General features: G+C 45.2%; 1 long non-coding RNA gene across 2 annotated transcripts in view; it reads left to right on the top strand.

Moving 5' to 3' along the window:
• Positions 10,089 to 27,345, top strand: part of LOC106505952 — a 112,930-nt gene continuing 95,673 nt past the window's right edge. For both annotated transcript variants that reach the window (XR_002338862.1, XR_002338861.1), the window contains exon 1: positions 10,089 to 10,815. This is a non-coding gene — a long non-coding RNA (uncharacterized LOC106505952). The remainder of the gene's footprint in view (positions 10,816 to 27,345) is intronic.

Genomic DNA, 27,345 nt, shown 5'->3' with positions numbered 1-27,345 from the left:
GCCCCTCTAGGACTTTGTCCAAAAAGAGCATCAGAATTGTATCCAAGGATTTATCCACAGAGGCATTATAGCTTAACATGATGAACAGCAAAGAAACTGTAAGCAGCAAAGACAATGCAAGTCTTCAACAGCAAGCGTTACACGAATTGCGGCATACTCATACAAAACATTAAATCATACACAATTGTGTCTTGAAACTACTCCTGAAACTTCATAAAAATGTAAAACCTTCTGTTCTTCAAGAAAGTGAAGACAACCCAAGAGTGGGAGAAAATATTTGGAAATCATGTATCTGATAAGGGACTTATATCTGGAATATAAAAAGAGATCTTGAAATAATCTATAATGGGAAAGAACCAAAAATGTATATATGGAGCATGATAATGTGAGAAAAAAGAAAAAAAAGGAAAAAGTATACATGTATGTGTAACTGGGTCACCATAGCTGTACAGTAGGAAGAAAAATAATGTATTGGGGAAATTTAAAAATATGTATATATATATGTATCTAAATCACTTTGCTGTGCATCTGAAACTAATACAACATTGTAAATCAACTATGCTTCAATTAAAAAAAAAAAAGACAAGTTGGAATTCCCTCGTGGCTCAGTGGGTTATGGATCTGGTGGTGTCACTGCTGTGGCTCTGGATACTGCTATGGCATCGGTTTGATCCCTGGCCTGGAAACTTCAGCATGCTGAGGGTGCGCCTAAAAAAAAAAAAAAAGGATAAATAACTCAATAACCCAATTTAAAGATGAGCAAGTGATTTAAACAGACATTTCTCCAAAGATATACAAACGGCCAATAATCAACATCATTAGTCATTAGGGAAATGCAAAGCAAAACCACAGTGAAATACCACTTCACACTCACTAGGATGACTGTTAGAACAAGTGTTGCAGAGGATGTGGAGAAATCCAAGCTTCCCACACTGCTGATGGGAATATAAAATGATGCAACCGCTTTGAGAAAACAGTGTAGCAGTTCCTAATAAGAAGAAACAGTTACCATAGGCCCCAGCAATTCCCCTCCTAGGTATACACCCAAGAGAAATGAGAATATACGCCTATGTGGAAGTTCCCGTTCTGGCTCAGCGGAAATGAATCTGACTAGTAACCATGAGGACACGTGTTCAGTCCCTGGCCTCTATCAGTCTGTCGAGGATCTGGCATTGCCGTGTGAGCAGTATTGTAGGTTGCAAACTCGGCTCAGATCCCGCGTTGCTGTGGCTGTGGTGTAGGCCGGCAGCTATAGCACAGATTAGACCCCTAGCCTGGGAATCTCCATATGCTGCCGGTGCAGCCCGAAAAAAAAAAGTATGTCCATGTAAAAACCTAGACACAAATGTTCATAGCAGCACTGAGAAAAATGGAGAGTGACTGCAAATGCATAGTTTCTTTTTTTTTTATCAGTGTTTCTTTTGAGGCATGAAAATGCTCTAAAGTTGACTGTGATGATAGTTGCACAATTTTGTGAACAAACTGAAAACCACTGAAATAAGCACTTGGTGAGTTGTATGTGAATTATATCTCAATAAAACTCTTGTATATATTATATAATAAATATTATATAAATATATGATTATATGTAAATATAAATTAAGTATATTAATATAGATGTAAATATATATTAAGTAAATTATGCTTGGTGAGTATTATATAAAAACACTCTCGGAGTTCCCATTGTGGCTCAGCGGAAACAAACCCAACTAGTAACCATGAGATTGCAGGTTCAATCCCTGGCCTCCTTCAGTAGATTAAGGATCCGGTGTTGCCATGAGCTGTGGTGTAGGTTACAGATGTGGCTTGGATCCTGTGTTACTGTGGCTGTGGTGTAGGCCAGCAGCTATAGCTCCAATTCGACTCCTAGCGTGGGAACCTCCATATGCTGCTGGTGCGGCCCTAAAAACAAAAATTAAAAATAAAAATAAAAACTCTCTCAAAATAGACTGATACTTCACAGACCTACCCATCAAATGGCAAAGAAGAATGAATGCACAGCTCTGAGGGTCTGACATACAGCTTAACATTTTTCTTGGAAGCCTCATATTTTAGTTACAAAATTCCAGCACATTTTGCCTTCCTCTTCAAAATATGGCCTTTTTTTTTTTTTTTTTTTCATTTTTTTAGGGCTGCGCCCGTGTCATATGTAGGTTCCCAGGCTAGGGGTTGAATTGGAGGTTCAGTTTCTGGCCTACACCACAGCCACAGCAATGCAGAATCTGAGTTGCGTCTGTGACCTACACCACAGCTCACGGCAACGCCGGATCCTTAACCCACTGAACAGGCCAGGAATCAACCCGCATCCTCATGGATACTAGTCAGATTCGTTTCTGCTGCACCATGACAGGAACTCCAAGATATGGCCATTTTTGTTTGTTTTTGTTTTTTGGCCATGCCCAAGGCATGCAGAAGTTCCCAGGCCAGGAATCAAACTGGCTCCACAGCAGTGACGATGCTTAATCCTCAACTCTGAGGCCACCAGGGAATTCTGGCCATGTTCATTTTAATATAAAAAATTATTTTCTCCAAATCCATGAGTAAAATTAATGCTCTAGGGAAAAAAAAGAAAAAAATACATAGTAACATAGGAAATGGTCTCGACATAGTAAGTGGGGAAAAGCTGATGCAAAGTTCCCCGTACAGGATGGGGTATACAGGGGAATGGAGGAAAGGGAAGTACATAGTGAGGAAGAGAGAAAAGACTAGAAGGAAATATGCCAGCATATTAGTGGTGGTTCTCTCCAAGTTGTGGTAATATAATTTTTTAAACTTCTTGATACCTTTTTTCCTTTTCCATATTCATAATGGATGTTGCATAATATTAAAGAATAAATATTTTTTAGTCCAACAGTTGAGCCCGGGGAAGGAAGACCTCAGGCAATGTTTTTCTGGAGATTGCTCGCAGCAAGCTCACAACCCCGGGAACACAGCTGGGCTGAGGGGAATGACACGTGCACTCAGGGAGGCTCCCAGCATCCTTTGCTTTCTGCAGGTGCTGGCGGAGAATGTGGATTTCTTCCCAGAGGAGAGCTGAGACCAGGGGGCTTGCCAAAGTTCTGGGAACGAAGACAAGCAAGATCACCATTATAGGACAGCAGCTGGAGGAGGTGAATAAGGACCGCCGTGGTGTCAGGGGTCAGGCTCTGATCCAGGAGGGAATCAGGAGACAGATGTGAGTCCAAGCCTCTGCTCTGCTTGCAACTGGCTGGATGATCTTAGTCAAGCAAGTGACTGTCTCTCTCTTGGCCTCAGTTTCCCCCTCTGTAAAATGGGGTGCTATGTCCCTTAAGTTCTTTTTTTTTTTTCTTTTATTTAGGGCCGCACCCAAGGTATATGAAAGTTCCTAGGCTAGGGGTCAAATCGGAGCCACAGCTGCCAGTCTACGCCACATCCAGAGAACACAGGATCCAAGCCGCATCTGTGACCTACGCTGCAGCTCATGGCAAGGCAACACTGGATCCTTAACCCACTGAGCAAGGCCAGGGATCGAACCCATATCCTCATGGATACTAGTCGGATTTGTTTCCGCTGTGCCACAGTGGAACTCCCCTTCAAGTTCTGATGGCTTGTGATTTTGTGGTGTCACATCTGCAGTCTTTCTTTCCACCATCCATGGAACAAACACTTTGAAGCTTTTTCTATTGACTGCTTGGCATGACCTCTGCCCCCAAAAGCACTCTCTAAATTGAGTGACACTTTCAACCCTCCTAATTGGAGAAGACTTTCCAAAGAAGGTAATGTAAGCAAATAGCATCCCCGCCCCCTGCATCCCTGATGTTGATCAAGAGTGAGGATAGTTCCTGAGCATCATTCAGACTTGCCAGGCACTGGTGCTGTGGCAGTGCATAAGACAGACACCATCCTGCTCTCTCAGAGCTTAAAGAGTCAACAATAGCTACCAATTACAGACCACCTGCCCTGCTGCAGAGAGGGATTCACATACAATACTTTTTTATAAGCTTCATATCAGCCCTTGGAGGCTGATACCATTAGTCACATGTTACAGCTAAGAAAACGGAGACCCGAGGTCACAGAGCAAACGAGTGGTAAAACCTGGGTTCCAACCCTGGTCAGTTACACCTCCATGGCACCTGTGATAGGTCAATGGTTCTTTTTTTCTTTTTCGGCTTCCCTAAGGCATATGGAGTTCCCAGCCAGGGACCAGATCCAAGCCGCAGTTTTGAACTAGGTGGCAGCTGTGGCAATGCTGGATCCTTTAACCCACTTTCAGGGTCAAGGGTCAACACACGTCCTGGCACTGCTGAGCGCCACCACTCCCATTGTGCCACTGTGAGAGCTCCTTGCCGGTGGTTCTTAACATTCCAGTTTAGGCAGAACAAAAGACCTCAAGAACCACCCAATGCCAACCTTTAGCTGCAAGAAAGAACTGGAGAAAAAGAAAATCAGTTGCAATAAATGTGATGCTGAAACATCAATCTTGCTGTTAACTTTATACGAGCAAACTATGAGTTCGCATAAATGAATTTATATGATAGAACAATAGCCTATGGACAAGACACTACATATGGACTCACAACGTGAGAAAATTCTTTTTCCAATTCTCTTTCAATCTTCTAGGATAAGTCTTCATTTGGTGCTAACAGGTCTTCAACATCTTGCCTAACACTTGCTGATTTCCCTCTATAACAAAGAAAGAGCAGGCTTCAGGCTCAGAGCTCACAGGCAATAATATCCAGCTAACATTTAATAACATTGTTTTATTGTCTGTTTGTGGGAAGGTGGGGTATATTTTATGGTTACCTTTTATTTGAAGAAAGTGATTAACTGCTTTTCCATTACTGTAGTCATATAAAATTTTCTTTTGAGCTACATTTACTGATTTTTTTTAATGAGCACCTTTACTCACATTTTTTAATGAGTAGATTTAAAGAAAAAAATATAAATTCATGACACTACCAAGGTGGTATACAAGCAGGGCAAGAATTAAAAAGGTGGCACTGGAACAGCTGAGGCTTGAGAAACACTGCCCCATGAAATTAAAAATAACCCAGCCATGTAATTATATTGTCCTGAAAGTATACTGCAAGTTACCTAAATAGCACAAATTCACAGTAGCCCATCAGGATTAAAGCAAATTTTTAAGGGCTTACGTATGCAGTTTCTGTAGCAACAGAGATATAACTGAATCATATTCGAACCACTAGACCTACATGCCTGAAAGTCTAATTATTGGGAAATTATAGACCTAAGAAACACAGCTATGCTTCATTGCACACCACGGATCTGACCGAATACCTCACGGTAATTGGATAAACCTGGTCTGCATAGACGCCATCCCCCAGTTGTGGCACCCTCAACCATCTATGTGTGTGGAATTACATTTATTCATTCACTCACTCATTTAGTCATTCCACCATCCTTTGCAATGTTTGCCCAGCCGCCCCCAACCCCTAACCCCCTAACCCCCCAACCCCCCAGTGATATGCTCTGGATATACAATGAAGGGCTTCGGTGAGCCTCCTGTCCACAAGGGGGTGCCAGACATGAAACCCAACCTCACATGCCTGCATGCCTAACTGCCAAGTTGGCTCTGAAAAGGGCACCATTTGAAAACAAGTAACAAAGGAACTTGTCTACCCTGCAGGTGGTCAGGGAAGACTTCCTGGAAAGGTGACCATCAACTGCATTCTAAAGAAGAAATAGAAATTAACCAAGGGAGGTGGGAGAACAGAGGAATAAAAGGGCAAGTGTGTCCCTGTATGTGGATGAGATTTCATGGGCCACACGCACCTGGCAAAGTGAGCATCTCACCCTGGTGCTTTCACCCAAGTAGGATCCTTGGATTCAGAAATATGTATTTCATATGGCTTGCGCCTACATGCAAGCCAGCAAGGGTATCTGTTCTTCAGTGGGGAGACAGCTAGCCAATCCCAACACTGAGGACGAACTGAGAGATGGTGAATGGGTCTCCAACACCAGCCTCCCCATGGGATTTGAAAGAGTGGCTTTGACCATCCAGAACTTTCACTGTAGGCAGCCACACAGTGGACCTCAGCTGGGGCTGCCCTTGCAACTCTGGGAAGTTCTTAAGTCTCCAAGCCCAGGCCATGCCCAGGCTGCAACCAGGCCATGCCCAGGCCATTAGGTTAGACTATCTGGAAGTCAGTCCTGAGGACCAATGAATTTTAAAGCTCCTCCAAAAAAATCTAGTGCATGGCCAAGGCTGAGAACCGCATGGGGAACCTAGCCCTGTGGAGGATTCAAATCTACCAAAGCTTACTGAGCACCTACTATGCCAGGCAGCTACTATGCCAGGCCCTAGACGGGGGCAGGGTAGAAGGTGGTGAGAATCAGATCCACCCCCACCCCCAGTCATTTAAAAGTCACTACAAAAGGCTGTACTCAGCCTCAATGAATGACAGGGCCTAGATTAAGATGAACAAATTGCCTGATCTGGTTAAAATGCAGATTCTGATTCAGCAAGTCTGGGCTGGTGCCCAAGAGTCTGCATTTCTAAAGAGCTCCCTTCTGTGGCTGCAGGATGAAGAACAGAGGGTGGGTGGCAAGGTTCTGAAGGAAACCTCAGATCTCAGCTTCTCCTCACCATTTCTCCACCACTGACAGTTCCAAGCATCGCCTGGAGGCGATCACAAGCTGTAGGGAGAGAACAAAATGCAGCCCGCCAGGTGTGAACCTGTGTCCGCCCTCAACCACCATCCCATACATGTCCCCAGAGCATGGGCTGATCTCAGAAAGAAAGAGAAGGGGAGGGGTGGAGATGGAGTGATGGGTTGATGCTTGTCAGAAATAGTAAGCCATCTGCACAGCAACCCCCCCCCCCCCGCCCCGCCACTGCCTATGGAGTTCCCCATCTGGGTCTGGAACAAAGGCAGAGAAATTCAGAGGCGTCAGAGATCAAAACGGTCTCGAAGTCTCTCCTGCTGCGAGTCTTCATTTCCAATTAATCACCCGTCCTTGGCAAATCAATTGTGCCTGTTTGAAAATCAGTACTCCAAGGGCGAGGGATGGGGTGGGAGCTGGAGTGAGAGGTCTTTGGAGCTGGCTCCCAGGGCAGTGGATTCTTAGGGAAGGGGCAGTGGGGTCAGCCCTGATCTGTTTAGTAGGGCCAGAAGGGAATGGACCAGGCGACAGGAATGGACCAATTCTTGCTGAGGCCAGGCTGGTCACAGGAACTGGTGGACTGGGCAGGGTTAGTAGAGGAAGCCCTGGGGACCAGGCCCAAATGGAGGCTGTGTGCACCGTCCACCCCCCACCATCCAGTAGCTTGGCAGCTGCTCAATTCCACTGTCAAGCAGAAATGCATTTCCTCATTTCTGGAAGATGTGTTAGAGCTTCCTTTTTGTTGCTGAAAATATCTGAAAATATGGTTTCTTTACAGATGAAATCTCCTGGCTTATTGAAGTTGGCTCAAATTGGTTTTTGTTCTTCTTTCTTCTTAGGGCCATACCTGCTGCACATGGACGTTCCCAGGCTGGGGGTTGAATCAGAGCCGCATCAGCAATGACAGATCCTAACCCATTGAGTGAGGCCAGGGATTGAACCCCCATCCTCATGGATACTAGGTGGGTTCTTAACCCACTGAGCCACAATAGGAACTCTTCAAATTGTTTTGAAACAACATGCCCTCTATCCGCATATGTCTGAGAGCCCCACAGGGAGTGCAGATGGCCCTGTAACCTCTGAAAGAGAGGCTGGGCTGTAGGAATTACCTGGAAATGTAATGGTCTGTGGGCAGGGATGTCCTCAGGGGGCACAGAGCAGGAAAACGTGGGTGGACAACTTCCCCAATACAAGGGAGGTACGCTGAAGGCCCCCGAAAATCACTGGGCAAGACAGGAGGGGAAGTGAAGTCCTGCAAGTAGCCACTGAGCACCCTTGCAATTTGAGAGTCATGGTCCCTGTAGCCCCATTTATATCATGCCAGGGACATTCGCTCTAGGTATACCTCAACAGCAGCAGTACTTACTGGGCACACACTATGTGCTGACACCATGCCAAGGGCTTTATGTGTATTATCTCATTTAATCCTCACAACAGCCCTATGAGGTGGGTATGATTATCAGTCCCATTTTACAGATAAGGAAACTGAGGCTCCGTCAAGTGACTTACCCAAGGTCTCACAGCTACTAAGTGGTAGAGCCGGAATTCTAACCCAGGCAACCTGGTTCTAGAATCCATTCTCTTAACTCTAGGCAGCCCTGCCTATCTTAATTCCCAAAGAGCCTTGGGTAGAGCTCAGTACACAGTAGGTGCTCAGGAAAGATCTATTTCTTTGAACAAAGTCTCCGGAAATGAGATATACTAGAATTGAGTGCTGTTATTTCAATTGATTTCGTGTTCCTGTTTCAGGAACTGGTTGTGTTTTCTGTTGGGGCAGGTCCTCACCCAGGTGATGTCCAGTTGGTGCTAAATTACACAGGCACTGGCTTTAAAGAGGAGTCCTCATCTTCCCCACCCCTCCCTCCCCTCCCCCTTCCCCCCAGACTCTGCAGCCTCTGGCTCTAATCTGTCCCCAGCCTTCCCACTCCCCCACCCAACTCTATCTAGCTCTCATGAGAAGAGGGGCGGGGGTTGTCTGCACAAAGCTAAGCATTGTGGGGACTGTTGAACCCTTTCCATTTTGATTGGGACATTTAAAGCCCTGAGATGGAATTTCCAGTGTCTGGGAGGTGGAGCTTCCATCTGTGGGAATTCCAGTTCCCCACCTGCTGCTCATCACCATATGGGAAACACACACAGAACAGGACAGGCTGCGCAGCAACGCAGCTGCCGGTGCTGAAACTGGCCCCTGAGCCCACATGCAGGCTTTTAAATCACAGAGTCCTAGTTCCAGATAAGCACCCCTTCGTCCACTCATTCATTCAATCAACAAAAATTTATTTATGGCACCTGTTACGTTCTAAGCACTGAGGTGGGTTCTAGGGAAGCCATGCAAAACTGAGGGACCTCTGTGAAATGTGCAGAGGTCAGGTGTCCTCTCTGAACCTCAGCTTCTTTTCCTATAAGGTGGAGATGCTTAGAAAATGTAAGGTCCCCTCAGGAGTCCCTTTCCTCCACTGGGCAGCTGATTCCCACCTCTAAGAGAAGGCTATCCTGATGCCACAAAAGGGGCACCAGAAGTGCCTCCTACACTCCCGATTAGATCACTTCCCCGCCCTCACCCTCAGTTTCTTCGTCGGTAAAATGATGATGGACTGCATGATTTTAAGAGCTTGTCTTACTCCAATCATCTGTAACTCTCCAATTCTGATATTCTATGATTCCGTCATGAGACCACTCAGTAACTCCAGGAATGGACAGCCTCCTGTTCTGGAAGCAAATCTCTCCTTACGGGATGCGTTTCATCCTGATAGTCACAGAAAGGGACCCAAGAAGTGAGCATGAAAAGGTGTGGGGACCCCTTCCAGGAGCTGCTCTTCCAGGATCCCCAGAATCACTCAATTTATCTTCCCCAGCATGCTCTTAATCTCTGAAAATTTAATGGCATGACCACAAGCTGCCTAAAGAACATAGCTGACCCGTCACCAGTAAATCAGACACTCCTGGTGATGCTTTTGAATAAATGATGGCCCCTCGGATCAGCGGGCAGGCGAGCTGGGGATGTTTAATGCACTTCGAGAGAGATCTAAACCCACACCAGCTGGGGTGAGGCGGGGAGTGTGGAACTCAAGAACCCCCCTCCCCCACCCCGGAGTCATTCCTGGGTGTTTGAATAGAACCAGACTCAAGCTTTCATGGCTGGCTCTACCTTGTCTGAAGGAAAAACACCCCCCAGAGAGAGAAAACAGTGCCCCAGGGTGTGTGGTCAGGCCATTCCAGGTGGCTATCCTCTAGGCTCTGTCCAGCCCCTGCTCCACCAGCCGCTGATCCACCTACACGCCTTTCATGTGACCTGCCTGCTTCGCGCGCAACTAGTGACTATTCTAATCCTCAGGCCAGAAGGGCTCCACCTGCTAGTTTATTAAAGTGAAACATCTGCCCTGGTGCAGGTCGTTAACCTGAGGGGCTGGGCGGGGCTGCTGGTTCCCCTGGTAACTGACGAGCCAGCATGACGTCAGTTCCCCTATAAAAGGCAGCCTCCTTCTCCCTGCCCAGGAGCGAAGATGGCGGCTGTGTTCTGTTCTCTGGCCACTGCACACAAGGGGCTGGTGCTCCAAGACTTTGCTTCACACATGTAAGTTCCCCTGGACAGCAAACCGTTGATGCTCTGTTGCTGTATCCAGGTTCTTTTTTCTGTCTCAAGGCTGAGCTACTACAAGGCTCAGCATGGGGTTTTGGAAGGAGACATCAACCCAGAAACCTCAGTTAGGATCCCAGCTCCTCTCAAAATCCCCCACTTGGCCAGTTTGTTCGTCTGTAACGAAGATATGTCCTACTCTTGACCTTGCACTTCTCCATGATAACCACTGATTGGCCCCATTTTACGTAGAATTGACATAGAGGCTCAGAAAGATGAAGTGACTTGCCCAAGGTATTACAGCAAGTTGGGATTCAGTCCAATGCCTGAGTCCCCCAATGCCATGCTTTCTGTCCCACAGTGGGAGCCCTGGGCACAATTTGACTGCTTTTTCACTTTTGGGAAGTGAAGTCCCAGCGCACAGCCCACCCAGGGGCATCTGTGATGCACACCATCTCCCTTTGTGCCCTGGTTCTGCATGCCTCCCACTGTGAGAACCCTGAGAAACAGGCAGATGAGCAACCATGGATCCAGATCCTTTGGAGTCACTTCCTGGCAGATGCCACATCTAAGGACATCCCATGCCCTGCCAAGGGCTGTTTGGATATTCCAGCAGACTCTGGATCAGGGGAAGCAGCTCAGCTTGGAAACAGGTAAGGACATGCCATAACCTCTTGCTTATACTCACTTCTTCATGGACATGTGGTCTCTGAGATCTAAGTACATGGGGCTCCTACTGCTCTGTCCCCAAACTCAGCAGTCCCTCATCTGAGAGAGAAAAAACATGGCCACCTCTGTGCTCCTATTACATTCTTCCCGCTGGAAACTCCAGGCTCAGAGCCCAGGGTCTCCTTCACATCTTCCCAACAGGACACAGTCATTCCTCCCTTAGAGTTGAAAAGGTGACCCAATGCAATGGTTCTCTGACATTTAAAAATGGTTTTTCAGGGAGTTCCCTGGTGGCCTAGCAGTTAAGGATTCTGTATCGTCACTGCTGTGACTCAGGTTAGATCCCTGGTCTGGGAACTCCTGGCAAGAGTGGTAAAAAAAAAAAAAAAAAAAAAAAAAAAAAAAAAGAGGTTTTTAAGATGCCTAAGACTTCTTTCAAATAACGTCTTATTCAAAATCCCAACATATAAAACAAAGGAGAGGGAGTTCTTACTGTGGCTTGATGTAGGACAAATACACAGCTTGGATCTGGCATGGCTGTGGGGTAGGCCAGCAGCTGCAGCTCCAATTCAACCCTTAGCATGGGAACTTACATATGCTGCAGTTGCAGCCTTAAAAAGATTTTTTTAAAAATGAAAAACAAGGGAGAAAGCAGGGATGACCACCCCAGTCCCTGCCCACCCAACTGCCTCTTACCTCCCAAGGGAGCCGCAGGGCCCTTCCGCCGAACCCCTCTCCCCAAGGGCCTCAGTTTACAGACCTTTAGTCAGGCTCAGAAGGAATAATGCTTGGCCCAGGGTTACGCAGGAAGGTAGTGCAAAGATGAGGTCCCTTAACCAGGAGGGCTGCTGAAAGCCCAAACCCACACCACCATCTCCTTGGGCCACAGCAGAGTCTGGTTGGGTGGATTTGCCCCAAACTAGTAAACTTGGGTTGATTGGTTAGTAGTTATTTGGTTGGTTGGTTTGTGGGGTTGGTTGGATGATTTATTAGTTGTTCACTGAACGGTTAAGGACTTGGATGGCTGGTTGACTCATTCACTGTTTAGTTGGCTAGTTGGCTGATAAGTTGATTAGTCAGTTGGTTGATGGTTGTTTTTCACTCTGTTAATTGGTTGAGTGGGTAGCTAATTAGATGGTCAGTTTATTGATCTATTGGATGTTTGGTTGGTTAGTTGGCTTATTGGCTGGTTAAACAAATGAGTGGTTGAGTTAGTGATTTCACATGGTAGTGCTCTGGAGAAGGCTCTGAAACACAAAGTTGACATTTGCGGGAACAGGCGCTGAGCAGATGGCCTGAGATGTGGAGGGAGAAATGATATGTATTCAAAAGTTTCAGTTAAGGGAGTTCCCATCATGGCTGAGCAGTTAATGAACCCAACTAGTATCCATGAGGATGTGGGTTCGATCTCTGGCATCGCTCAGTGGGTTGGGATCTGGCATTGCCGTGAGCTATGGCCTAGGTCACAGACATGGCTTGGATCCCACGTTGTTGTAGCTGTGGTGTAGGCTGGCAGCTGCAGCTCCAATTTTACCCTAGCCTGGGAACTTGCGTACCCCATGAGTGTGGCCCTAAAAAGACCAAAAAAAAAAAAAAAGGTTTCAGTGAAGGCAGGAAAAATAACAAAGGGATGTCAGATGGCTGTTGGTCCACTTCTGGAGAAGTGAGCAGATGAGCCAATGAACATGCATCCTATAGGAACTGTAAAGTCTATTACACATCACAGGTCCTCTCTCACTCCCCCCAGCTTCCAGTGCCTCCTGGTTTCTTCCATCAAAACAACCCTGCTCTTCAATCCTTTATTCACCCTGGGTTGTCAGTGATGGATCACAGCTGTCATGTATTAGAATATCTGTCTTTGCGAGATGGAGCATGAATAGGGGAACTTCAGCTATCCTATAGCAGAGGGGCTGGAGGTTTGAAGGACTAGGACCCAGTAGTCAGGTCCTATGAGTGGCATTTACTGTGACCTAACAGTAATGGTAGCACTCATGTAATCCTCACAGTAACCTTCTGTACTAAGGATTGGTATAATGTCCATTTCAGAGATGAAGAATCTGAGGCTCAGGGTGGGGAGTAGTGACCAAGTTCTGACAAGTGGAGATTGGGGGCCCAGACTTGAACCCTGTCTCCCAAACATCACACTCTCACAACCCCAAGATTGCTCAGTGGAAGCATACCGTTCTCCACCCCGTGGCTCCTTCTCCCTCTTGCGCTTCTGGATACCAGTGCTGGTGGATACCCATCAATACGCCAGGGCCACAGTGAGCTGCATGTGTCACGTGGCAACCACCACCTGCAATAGAAGGGCTGTGGGCCCACTGCTCCCAGCCCTGCCTAATGAGCTCTGAATTCTGTTCTGAAGCCACAATCAATTAATAGGAAAACTCCCAGCAGTGGCCACTTCATGCCTTTATTTGCAAGATTAATGGCAGATACGAAATTGTTGCTTCACCTTGGGACTGTCAGGGAAATCTGGAACACCCATGTGACAGCCCCATAAATATTCCTCAAGGCCACTCCTGCCTTTGGCCATAGGTAGTGCTTTATCAGAAGGTAGTGCTTTTCACTTTGCAAGGCCAAGGGGAACATGCCAGGTAATGGGCATGATGGGTAAATTAGAGATAGGCTGCCTCCTCCCTCCAGCCCTCTCCATTTGTGCTTTTCAGGAAGACACTTCAAGGGGGTCACAAATGGCTCCCCTTTCATGTGCTTTTCTTCAGAGGCCAGCTTTAAAGGTTTACTATACCAATAATTAACTCACCCATATTGCAGAATCATTTTGAGCCCAGCTCTTCATATTGCCTCACTTTACCTTGGCAGCAGCCCTGTGACCATGGGCTGGTTACAGTGCCCAGTCTGCGGTGAGAAGGCCAAGGCACAAGATCACAGCAATTTGGTGTGGAGCTGGATTTGAACCAGTGCCTCTTGACACTAGAGCTCTTAGCACAGTCCACATCATGTGGGCTCCACAGATCTGACTCCCTCTTCCCTAAGGGGTGTTACAAGGTGGTCCCTGGTCAGGACTAAATGAGGGAAGTAGGTCCTGGGGTCTCCAGGGCTGGAGAAACATCTCCTGCTTTTGTGGCTCCCCACATCCATTTGAATTAGCATCCCACCTGCCTGGTGGTCGAGGCCCTAAGCTCTAGGTCAGATAGGAGGTTCCAGCCTCGACCCTTCACTGTGGCCTTGGACCTCAGATTCTCTTCTATAAAAAGGGTTGCTGAGGAGTTCCCCTGTGGTCTAGCAGTTAAAGGATCTCATGTCACTGTCAAGGCTTGGGTCACTGCTATGATGGGGTTCAGACCCTGGCCTGGCAACTTCCATATGCTGAGGGTGGGGCCAAAAAAAGTTGCTTAATGAGGTATCTTGTTTTTGTGTTTTGTTAAGTAATAAGTGCTCACATAAAGCAGAAGTTCCAAATGTACAAAAGAGGAAAATATCTCTCTGACCCATGACCTCACCATCTCCAGGTTCTCCTCCCTGAATGTAACCGCTGTTAATGTTGCTCATGCATCCTCTGCTGCAGCTCCATCTAATGGAACTTTCCAGTGATGGGGATGTCTCTCACCCCTTTGCTCTCTAAAACACTGGCTCTTGAGCACTTGAAATGTAGTTAATGGGATGAGGAACTAAATTCTGAATTTTATTCAATTTCAATTCATTTAAATAGTCACTCGGGGCTGGAGGCTACCACACTGGACAGCATGAATCTGGAGATAACCAACATTTATGAGTAGTGACGATGTGGCAGGCCCTGTTCTAAGCACTTCCCGTGAACTAACTTCCTAATTCTCATAAGGCCCCCATGAGTAGGTACCATATCCCCAAAGTTCCCTCTGGAGAAATGAAGGGGCAGCAAGGTTAGCTTCGATTACTAGATATTAATCTAGATCTGGTTTAATAAGTGGTAAGGAGCTGATACTGCTGTATTTGTGTATTTAGCAAACACTTACTAAGCACCTACTTAATCATTAATCACTAGGGGCCACATTTAGAGTTTTCCCATCACATGACTGCGCTGAAGACAAACCGGGCTTCCTGGTGTACTTCTTCAATGTCACCTTTTCTGAGCAGAATGTAGAGGGCAAAGATAAGTTCTTTACCTTCATCCTATTAAAAGATACTTCTTTGGACATGAATCCACTCAACACGCTATGAGAAAAGTAATATGGCTATCTGATCCCATTTCACAGATGGCAAAGCAGAGGTTGGGGGAGTTGAGATGATTTCCCCAAGGTCATTTGACCTGTTAGTGGATGGGCTGGATAAACACAAAGGCGCCAGCCTGGATTTTTTTTCTCCTCTGCCTAACTTCCCTTGCAGGGCACCAAGGTCTGTAAATTCCATCTGCTAGGGTGGCCGTGCCAGCAGAGGCATCCGGCATCCCTGGCACTGGTTCAAAGGACTGCCCTCCTGCTGTGGAGGGAAGGAATCCTTTTGCTTGGCAGCCTGTCTGCCATTTTCCACCTGAGTAGGTTTCAGTATTGCAGACAGAAGATACCTAAGCATCCCACCACCCTGGAGGAAGCAAAAGCTCCAAGTGCCCAGCAAGAAGGGGCACCAGGCCATGCCCTGCATCTAGGGGGCAGCCATCATGCTCGGGATCCAAGTGATGGAGAAACGGAGCATCCCACACAGAGCCTTGGGGAAGAAGCAGCAGCCAAGAGGGTAGTTGTTGATCTGGTGTGGATGTCCACTGGAGGAGGAGAGGGGGTCCTCCCTAGGCTCCTGGGAGGACCCCCTGCACTTGTTTCCCTCTGGGTCTGGGCTTGTTTTCCCTGTAACCATGCCTCATTCTTATCCAGCTCAGCTCTGAATCTTAGAGGCTGACCCTGCAGGCTGTGTTTCCCAGGCTCCTGTGTCATCTAGATTCTGTCTGCACTCTTATCAATGGGAAGCTCGAGCAGGAAATTTGAGGGTAGGGACAGGGGAGGAGCCCTTCTCCCCTTTCTCTCCAGTTTGGGCTTTGTCTGACAGTATTGGATTCCTTGGAGGCATCAGGTTCCCCTGAACAATCTCACTGCTATTCCAGCTTCTGCCAGGTGCCCCCAGGTCCCAGTAGTAACACCACCCCCTTCCTGTGTTCTTCCAGCTTCCAGGGAGGTAGCAGCTTCCTCCTCTTGCTAATCCCTGGGGTGTCTTCCATCTCAGTTTGGGTTACCCTCAGAGCAGATCCTGAAACAGACTTGGGTACATGCTGTTTACTTGGGAGGCAACACCAGAAAGAGCAAAGGAAGGAATAGGGAAGAACGATGGGGAAGGGATACAAGCTAATAAAGGGGATGTGAAGGAGTTGGTGACTTTGACGGGCTATGGGCTCAGTCCCACTGGTGCCCTTCCAAGAATCATTGAGAAATGTACCTTAGGGTCCACATGCTGGAGGAATGAGAAGGTGCATCATTTATCTACTGTCATTGTTAGAAGATTGCCCCTGGGGTGTTACCTCTTTCACATCTCCAGACTGCATCTGCAAGCTTCTAAGTCCAGGAAGACCTCCTGCAGAGAAGCAATTGCATGGGATCCAGGTGGAGCTGAAAAGATAGTGTGATTTGCATGTCTTCTTTTGTGCATTAAGTGCATGAAAAGTTCTCCAGCATTAGTCACATAAAAAATAAAACCACAGGGAGGTTATAGTGCATCCCCGTCAGAAGAGGGCGTTAAATTTGAATGGTTAAAATTGAAAAGACTGATAATACCAAGTGTTGGCAAAGATGTGGAACAACAAACTCTCATGTACTCCTGGTGGGGACTGTAAAATAGTATAACCACTTTGGAAGATTGGCTGTTTCTTATAAAACTAAACAAGCATTTTTCCAAAGGCACAGCCATCTCTCTCCCACATATACATCCATAAGAAGGAAAAGCACTTGTGCATACAAAGACATGTACACAGACGTTTATAGCAATTTTATTTATGATAGATAAAGACTGGAGCATTACAGATGGCCATCAATAAGCGAATGGTTAAAGAGATGGTGATATAGTCATAACGGAATACTCAACAATTATTGATACATGAAATGACATGAATCACAAAAAAAAGTTAGTGAAAGAAGCTAGAGATGAGCTGTTTGATTTCGTTTGTAGGAAACTCTAGAGAAGACTAATCTATGGTGATAGAGATCAGGATTGGCCTTGTTTGGGGTGATAGAGATCAGTATTGGCTGGAAAGGAGAATGAGGGAAACTTCTAGAAGAGGAGGAATGTTTCATATGTTTATCTGAGTGATTGGTTACACCATGGTCACAGATGAAAATTCATAGAGCTGAACACTTAAGATTCTGTGCCTTTCATGTTAAAATATGCCTTCATTTTTAAAAGTAAAAAAAAAAACAAAAAAAAAAAAAAACAAAGAAGAGCTCCATCTTACATCCTTTCAGTGCTCACCTGGTCCCCAAGGATGACTCTGTGGTTGGCATCTCCAGCTTCATTAGAGGAAGGTGAGGGAGGGTCCAGGCCAGGCTCAGCCTCTGGAGCTGCCAGTGCAGAAAATACACTGGCTCCTGTCAGTGAGTTATGATTAAGAATTTTCCTCCTGGCCTCCGAGTGTTTTACTGGCTCATCCATCAATCTGTCAGGGCGGCTGTCAAGGCAAGAGCAGCAGAAAACTAACAGCTCACACCCAAACAGCCTGAATAATTCAACGCCCGCCACAGCCTCTGGACACTGGGAGCATGAAGCTAATTTTTTATTTCTCAGGCTCTGCAGTTTATTCCCATACCCCTCGAGGCTCAGAGAGTGGGCATGGGGCTCCTATGGACCAAAAGAGGACAGGCCAAAGCTCTAGAGCCTGGGGCATCCCACCCTGATGTCTGGGACCTCCAAACAGGGAGGAGAGAGTGCAGATGTTGGGGTCCTAGGACACTGGGTTAAGACCCAGTCAGCCACTTCTCAGCTATGTGATCTTGAGCAAGTCATTTGCTTCTCTGAGCCTTAGTTTATCCAGCTGTGAGATGTGCCTGGTGACAGGACCCTTACTGTGTGCCAGATCCATTCTAATCACCTGCCTACATTAACTCATTTAATAATGACCCTACATGGCACTTAAAATATCATCTCCATTGCACAGATGAAAGAACAGAGACCCAGAGCTCACCTTAAGAAATCAAAGCACCTATCTCAGAGGGTGAGGATTCGAAGAGATACAGCTTACAGACCTCTGGACATTATGCCCGGCACAGAGTAGGTGCTATTATTATGAAAATGTCTTTCATTATCTCACTTGAGTATAACAACCAACATGTGAGGTTGATGGGCATCACGTAGCTGCAGATGGGGAAACAGCAAAGTAAATGGCTTGCCAAGGCCATACACATTTACACTAAGGACACTGCTCTGACCTCAGATCCACGTAGGTTCCTCTTCCTGAGCTCTTGAGACTGAGTCCTAGTTCCACAGGCCAAACAGACTCCAAAACATAGACCTTGCTTCCCTCCCCAAAAAGACCTGGATTCAAATCCTGAGTCTGCCACCCCCAAGTTGTGTGAATAGAGCAGGGTCCTTTGCCTCAGCTTCCTGGGCTGTGAAATCGGATGAAACAGTTACACGGGAATCAAGAGCAGACTTGGGTGTGTCTGACTGGGATTTGGTCCCCAGCCCTGCCACCTGCCAGCCGTAGGACCATGGGGCAAGCTGATTTCTCTGAGCTTCAGTTTCCTCATCTATAAGATGGGAAATCATAATCCCAACCTTGCAGGGTGGTGCTGAGGATGCCTTCAGTTAATGCTGGAAAGCCCCTTAGCCTGGGGCCAGATGCGTGAATAAACAGATGTTCTTAGTATTAGTCATAGAAGTTCCCATTTGCCACCAGCATTTTTGCAAGGGATCTTCAGAGATGAGAAGATGGCCTCAGAAATTGGAAGATCTACCTAGTCACCCTTTCTCCAACCTGGGAAGGTTTGTGACTGCCAGGAAAGGGAGAGGTGTTACCACAAACCTCTGGGCTCTTTGGAGGGGGAGGGGAAGTGGGAAACTCCTTGATGTATGCAACAGCACAAGGGTCTGAGGGATGCTCACCACAGTCCCTGTGGTGTGTCACACAGTGAAAGTCAGAAGCCATTCTCATAAGGGGCAAATATCATTGTGGCTGCAGCCGCCTGAGTCCCCAAGGCGGGTCTGTCCCACCTGTAACCATCAGCTATTAAACCTTGGGGTGAGCCAGACCAAGTGGTGGGAAGTCAGACAAGTTCTCAGCCACCAGGGAGCTCAGGCAAGGGCTGCTTGTGTTCTGAGAAGCTAGTCACACTGGGGAAATCGAGGCAGCTTAGTAACTAGAAGGCTTCCCTCTCAGGACAAAGTATGAAGGGTGACTCCCAAAGACTTGTTACTGGGACAAAGAGGTCTCAAATGACCAAACTCTCCTGCCTCAGGAAATACCAGCTAATTCCTCGTTACTGGCTCTTTTCTCTCACGAGCAGAAATTCTGATGAGGAGGAAAGTTCTAGAGCAGTGATTCTCAAACTTGAATTAGCAGCAGATCACCTGGAGGGCTTCTTAAAACACAGGTTGCTGCCCTCCCCTCAGAGTTTTGGATGCATGAAAATGTGTGTATCTAAGTTCCCTGCTAATGTTGATCCTGCTGACCTGGGGACCAGACTTTGAGAACAAATCCAGAGGAAGACAAGTAATACGGAGGTTAAAATCACAGCCCCACCATTCCCTTGCTGTGTGACCTTGGATAAGCTATTTGTCCTCTCTGAAACCCAGTTTCTTTATCTTAGCATGAGGAGAATAATATCCACTTCGTAGCGTGAAGGGAGCAAATCTTCCAAGTTGGTGTCTCTCTAGTTCCCACCTGATTAAGGGACAAGGTGCTTCACAGAGCTTCTCAATCAGGGGACAGTTTTTTTTTTTTTCAACCTAAGTTAAGTAGAAGCCAGGAAATAATAAAGAAGAGAGTAGAAATCCATGAAACTAAAAATTGAAAGTATTAGAGAAAATTCATTTAAACCAAAATCTGATTCTTAGAGTTCCCAAGTGGCTCAAAGGATTAAGAATCTGGTGGTATCACTGCTGCAGCTCTGGTTACAGCTGTGGCTCAGGTCTGAACCCTGGCCTGGGAATTTCTGCATGCTGTGGGCATGGCCAAAAAAAAAATCTGATTGATGGAACAGATCAATAAAATTGCTTAAATTTCAGCATGACTAACAAAGAAAATAGAGACTATTCAATATATTGATATCAGGGATGAGAGCACATCAATAGAGACTCTGAACGCTCAAAGGGTAGTAATGGAATATCATGAACATTATATGCAAGTATATTCTACAACTTAAAAACCAAAAACTAAAGCACCTCATTTATTGATAAAATAGATAAGCTGAATAGTCATATAATCATTAAGGCAATCAAATTTGTAGTTGAAAACATTTTTTTTATTACTCAAATTTATCACATCTATAGTTGTATAATGATCATAACAATCTGATTTCAAATGATTTCCATCCCACAGCCCAAGCACATCCATCCACCCCCAAACTGTCTCCTCCGGTGACCATAAGTTTTTCAATGTCCGTGAGTCAGCATCTGTTCTACAAAGAAGTTCAGTCTGTCCTTTTTTCAGATTCCACATGTCACTGAAAGCATTTGATGTTGGTGTCTCATTGTACGGCTGACTTCACTTAGCATGATAGTTCCTAAGTCCATCCATATTGCTAAAAATGCCGGTATTTCGTTCTTTTTAATGGCTGAGTAATATTCTGTTGTATATATGTACCACATCTTCTTGATCCATACCTCTGTTGATGGATATTTAGGTTGTTTCCATGTTTTGGCTATTTAAATAATGCTGCAATGAACATTGGAGTACATGTGTCTTTGCAAGTCGTTTTCTCTGGGTAGATGCCCAGGAGTGGGATTGCTGGGTCAAATGGTAGTTCTGTGTTTAGTTTTCTGAGGAATCTCCATACTGTTTTCCACAGTGGTTGCACCAATGTACAATCCCACCAACAGTGTACTAGGGTTCCTTTTTCTCCACACCCTCTCCAGCACTTATTGTTTGTAGACTTTTTGATGATGGCCATTCTGGCTGGTGTAAGGTGGTACCTCATGGTGGTTTTGATTTGCATCTCTCTCATAATGAGTGATGTTGAATACCTTTCATGTGTTTCTTGGCCATTCGTATGTCTTCTTTGGAGAACTGTGTGTTTAGATCTTCTGCCTTTTTTTTTTTTTTTTTTTTGTCTTTTTGCTATTTCTTGGGCCACTCCAACGGCATATGGAGGTTCTCAGGCTAGGGGTCGAATCGGAGCTGCAGCCACCAGCCTACGCCAGAGCCACAGCAACACTGGATCCGAGCCACATCTGCAACCTATACCACAGCTCACGGCAACGTTGGATCATTAACCCACTGAGCAAGGGCAGGCACTGAACCCACAACCTCATGGTTCCTAGTCGGATTCGTTAACCACTGTGCCACAATGGGAACTCCTCTTCTGCCCATTTTTTGATGGGGTTGTTTGTTTTTTTTGGTATGGAGCTGCAGAAGGTTTTTATAGATTTTGGAGATTAATCCCTTGTCTGTCGATTCACTTGCAAAGATTTTCTCCCATTCTGTGAGTTGTCTTTTTGTGTTGTTTAGGATTTCCTTTGCTATGCAGAAACTTTTCAGTTTGATTAGGTCCCATTTGTTTATTTTTGTTTTTATTGTCAATACTCTAAGAGGTGGATCTGAGAAGATGTTGCTGTCGTTTATGTCAGAGAGGGTTTGGCCTATGTTGTGTTTGGTCTCCTCTATGAGTTTTATGGTGTCTGGTCTTATATCTAGGTCTTTAATCCATTTGGAGTTTATTTTTGTGTATGGTGTTAGGGGGTGTTCTAATTTCATTCTTTTCCATGTGGCTGTCCAGTTTTCCCAGCACCACTTATTGAACAGGCTATCTTTTCTCCATTGCGTAGTCTTGCCTCCTTTGTCATAGATGAGTTGGCTGTAGGTGCGTGGGTTTAATTCTGGGCTTTCTGTCCTGTTCCACGGATCTATGTTTCTGTCTTTGTGCCAGTACCATGTGGTTTTGATGACTGTTGCTTTGTAGTATAATCTGAAGTCAGGGAGCCTGATTCCTCCAGCTCCATTTTTCTTTTTCAGGATGTCTTTGGCTATTCTGGGTCTTTTGTGCTTCCAAACAAACTTTAGAATATTTTGTTGGAGTTCTGTGAAAAATGTCCTTGGTAATTTGATAGAGATTGCATTGAATCTGAGGATTGCCTTAGGTAGTATAGTCATTTTGATAATATTGACTCTTCCAATCCAAGAGCATGGTATGTCTTTCCATCTGTTTATGTCATCTTTGCTTTCTTTTATCAGTGTCTTATAGTTTTCAGAGTACAGGTCTTTTGTCTCTTTGGGTAGGTTTACTCTTAGGTATTTTATTCTTTTGGATGCAATGGTGAATGGGGTTGTTCTTTCATTGTTAGTGTATAGAAATGCCATTGATTTCTGTGTATTAATTTTGTATCCTGCGACTTTGCCAAATTCGTGGATGAGCTCTAACAGTTTTTTGTAGAGTCTTTAGGATTCTCTAGGTATAGTATCATGTCATCTGCTAATAGTGATAGTTTTACTTCATCCTTTCCAATTTGGATTCCTTTTATCTCTTTTACTGCTCTGATTGCTGTGGCTAGGACTTCCAGGATTATGTTGAAGAGTAGTGGCGAGAGTGGACATCCTTGTCTTGTTCTAATCAGGGGACAGTTTTGTTCACAGTCCTCAGTTGGCAAAATGTCATTGTCCACATTGTCCTGGGCAGGGAAGACCCCAAATAAATATCTGCATTTCATATGCCGCAGGTAAGTGATATTCTGTTGCAACATCATTTTCCGTTGTAATGGCAAATCTGGGCTCTGGGCCTCAGTTTCCTTTTTGTACAAAAGTGGTTAACTGTAAGTCATCTTTAATAATCTTCCAGAGTCCTCTTGTGGCTCAGTGGGTTAAGGATTGGGCATTGTCAGTGCAGCACCTCACGTTGCTGTGGCATGGGTTCAATCCCTGGCCTGGGAACTTCAGCATGCTGCAGAGATGAAAAAAGAATCTTCCAGTTCTGATGTTGTATAATTTTATGTACCACAGTCTGAAATCAGGAACAGAGATCCAAACAGGATCAAGAAAGACTGGGGGAGTTCCCGTCGTGGCGCAGTGGTTAACGAATCCGACTAGGAACCATGAGGTTGTGGGTTCAGTCCCTGCCCTTGCTCAGTGGGTTAACGATCTGGCGTTGCCGTGAGCTGTGGTGTAGGTTGCAGATGCGGCTCGGATCCTGCGTTGCTGTGGCTCTGGCGTAGGCCGGTGGCTACAGCTCTGTTTCAACCCCTAGCCTGGGAACCTCCATATGCCGCGGGAGCGGCCCAAGAAATAGCAACAACAACAAAAGACAAAAAAAAAAAAAAAAAAAAAGAAAAAAGAAAAAAGAAAGACTGGGATTTGAGCAAGTTGTAGGGACTGAGCTAAAAGGGTGGGTGTGTTCAGTACCACGGACAGCACCAAGACTCTCGTTTCTATGGGGGAAATTGCTTGAATGTGAGTGAAGGCCCAGGTACCCTTAAGAGTTAACATTCACATTGTAGTCTAAATCAGGGTTTCTTGGAGTTCCCTGGTGGCTCTTTGGGTTAAGGATCTGGCATCACTGCTATGGCATCGGTTTGATCCCTGGCCTGGGAACTTCTGCATGCCATGGGCACAGTCAAAAAATAATGAAATAAAAATAAGTCAGGGTTTCTCGGCTTTGGCACTACTGACATTTGGGGCCAGATAATTGTTGTAAAGGGCTGTCCTGTGCATTGTAGGATGTTTAGAAACATCCCTGGACTCTACCAACGTCAGCCCATCCCACTACTAAGTCATGACAATCAAAAACACCTCCAGATATGGGAGTTCCTGTTGTGGTTCAGGTTAAGAACCCCACATAGTGTCCCTGAGGAAGTGGGTTTTATCCCTGACCTCACTCAGTGGGTTAAGGATCCAGCATTGCCACAGGCTGCTGCATAGGTTGCAGATATGGCTTGGGTCTGGCATTGCTGTGGCTGTGGTATAGGCTATAGCTGCAGCTCTAATTTGACGCCTAGCCCAGGAATTTCCATACGCTGCAGGTGTGGTCCTAAAAAGAAAAAGAAATATCTCCAGATATTGCCAGACATCTCCACTTGAGAACCAGTGGTATAAGCAGATAGCACTCCCTGGAGTTGTGCACTTATGTGGTCACCCCCCTGCTCCCAGTCCTGAAACTATCCTTCTAGACTTAAAGATCCAAGCAGCAAGCCTCTGTACTTCTCTCTCCTGATAGGCAGTGGTGAATTAGTTAAACAACAAGTAAGCAAGTAAAATAAATAAGAATTAAATAAGAATTTAAAACTGCAATAAGTGCTACAAAAAAAAAGAGGGATATATATATAAAGGTTATGGAAGAACATGTGCATTGGACAAGGGGACCCTCCAGCACTGTTGGTGGGGATGTAAATTGGTGCAGCCACTATGGAAAATAGTATGGATATTCCTCAAAAAACTTAAAATAGAACCACCATATGGCCCAGCCATTCCACTCATGGGTATTTATCCAAAGAAAATAAAAACACTTAAAAAGATACAGGCACTTCCATGCTCATTGCAGAATTATTTACAATAGCTAAGATATGGAAACAACCTAAATGTCCACCAGTGGACGGATGGGTAAAGAAAATGTGGTCTATACATACAATGGAATATTATTCAGCCATTTTTTAAAAAAGAATGAAATCGTGCATTTGTTACATGTGAATGGATCTCAAGGACATTATGCTAAGTGAAATAAGTCTAACAGAGAAAGACAAGTACCGTTTGATCTCACTTATATTTGGAATCTAAAATAAGACAAAAAAGCTAAGCTCATAGATACGGAGAATAGACTGGTGGTTGCCAGAGGTGGGGAATGAGGGTAGGAGAAGAGTGAAGGGGGTCAAAAAGTATAAACTTCAGTTATAAAATCAATAATCCTGGAGGTGTCATGTACAGCATAGTGGTTATAGTTAAAAATAGTGTATTGCGCATTTGAAAGTTGCTAAGAAAATAGATCTCTAAAGTTTGTATCACAAGAAAAAGGAACATAAAGGGAGGGTGTGTCATCTTAAATAAGGTGGTTGTGTAGGACTTCTCTGAGGAGGTGACAATTTAATACCTAAAGGACGAGAAAGAATTACTTGTAAGACCATACAGGGAAGGGCCTTCCAAGCATTTTGGACAGAAGGTCCAAAAGCTCTGATGTTGGAAAGAGCCTTTTATGTTGGAGGAATCACAAAGGGGCCAATGTGGCTGGAGTGGAGTGAGAGGTGGGGGGAACAGTAGGACATGAGGCTTGAGCAGAAGATAGGGGTCTGGTTGAACAGGGTCTTAACAGACAGGTTGTATTTTTAACTAAATCCTAGAAGAAAACTGAAGGTGCCAGTGACAAGTTCCGTTCTGTGTCCTCAAAACTGATAGACATAAGCTTCAGGCTTTCTCCATTGTGGGCAGCTGCCAAAGTTGCAGGCTTATCCCACATGTGCAGCTGAAAATGAGGCCAGTATCTGTTGAGCTGCTCTCAAGGCTTTCATTTGCCCTCTTCTTTTCAGAAAACTAACAGATTTTCTGCAACTTATGAAAGGTTCCCATATTTCTAACCCAAGGTCAAGATCAAGGAGATGCAGCACATTTTACAGCATCCAGGGAACAAGGTTTTCTCTCCTTTAAGCACATGTCTTGCCCTAGATCCTATGATGTTATTAAGCTTTTGAGAGCATCTTGTGACTTAGTAAGATGGCAGGGCATGGGGGAGGAGAGAGAAAATAGCAGTTTCCTGAGGATTTATGACCACATAATTTAGTTTTCCTGCCTGAATTGTCATCTCTTTCCCCAAACGTCCTTCAAAAGCCAATGACTTTGATGTTTAAGAACCTGCCATTGTCCTACCCTCCCAAGGGGATGCTCAGAACACCTCCAACTTTCCTGTTTAGCGAGTAGGGCACTGGGGTGGGGGGGAAGTGACGTCTTGTGAGTAGTTCCTGAAGCCTGCATATGAAAAAGCATTGCTAGCCACCTGTCCTTTCTTAAATACACACCTTTATTCATCACTGCCTGAAAAATATATATCTGTGGGGAAAGACAACAGTTTGATTCCCAGAGAATTTCAATGAAGAAATGGGCATAGCTTCAGACCTTGACAGGGATGGTGCAAATTAAATTCCAGGAAAAGGAATTATACTGGTAGCTCCTATATGTTAGAGCTCTGGGATCAAACAAAGCTGGGTTCAAATTTAAGCTCTTCTACTTGTTAGTTGTGAGACCCTAGGCAATTGATTTTACCTTTCTGAGCCTGAGTTTCCTTATCTGCAAAATCAAAATAATAATAACTATTCATAGGGTTCCAGAAGGGAGAGAAACTAAGATTCTGATAGAATATAAGCCTCATGAGAGCAGGTCCTGAAAATGTATCCTCATGCTTTGTACATATCAGTATTGGTTGAGTTCATGACTTAATGAGTACATGTGTGAATAAATGATAAAACAGAGGAAAGGGGTTGCTTGTAGTAGCAGAGAGCTTATCAACATTTTCACCCGTGATAACATGGAAATTGGATAAGGTATACAGTTTACTGGGTGACTTAGATAAGATTTCCAGGCAGATGACAATGACACCTGTCTCTTCTCAATGCCTATGATAATATGCAATAGGAGACAGATAAGCTAAAGGAATGACCATAAGCAAAAAGAAGACAAGACTTGATGGTTTTGAAAATTGCCTGTGTCTCCAGATGGCAAATGATGTTAAAATTAAATGTCTTCAGGCAGAGATCAAAGCCAGGGCATTGTCAGGAAATAGGTATAGAGATGAAGTTAAAGTTGTGACTGCAAAATGCTTTATTACAGTCTCATAAATATCTACAATAGTGCCAAAGATGGCCAATCAGTCAAACCACACAGCCTTTTTTTTTTTTTAATAGGGTTGCATCCTTGGCACATGAAATTTCCCAGGCTAGGGGTTGAATCAGAGCTACAGCTGCCAGCCTACACCACAGCAACATGGGATCCGAGCCTCATCTGTGACCTACACCACCTCTCACAGCAACACCGGATCCCTGACCCACTAAGCGATGCCAGGGATTGAACCCACATCTTCACGGATACTAGTCAGATTCATTTCCTCTGCATCACAATGGGAACTCCCTCAAACCACACAGCTTTTTAATAACTTTAAGGGCACTGTGCCTCATATGCTGTGGGGTTTTCAGAAGCTCAGGGTAGAGAAGAGTTTCTCTCAATGAGATACATAGCTGTGGTGGGATTTTTCTAATGGACTAAATCCCCAATAAGAGCCATAGAAAACCCGCAAAACTTTTAGAGATATGTATCAGCAACAACACAGCTAGCTTGGGTTGACACCACATAGGGGACATTTGTTGGGAAGATTCAGCCATCCTAAAAACTCCCACTCCCACTGTTAACCCATGAGGTGCTAACATCATGCCTGTCTGAAGGAGCCCCAGTGCTTATACCTGGCCACTTTGTATTC

Source organism: Sus scrofa, chromosome 14, assembly GCF_000003025.6.
Source record: "Sus scrofa isolate TJ Tabasco breed Duroc chromosome 14, Sscrofa11.1, whole genome shotgun sequence".
NCBI lineage: Eukaryota > Metazoa > Chordata > Mammalia > Artiodactyla > Suidae > Sus > Sus scrofa.
Note: the sequence above shows the minus strand (reverse complement) of the source record. Positions and strands in the feature narration are given on the sequence as shown.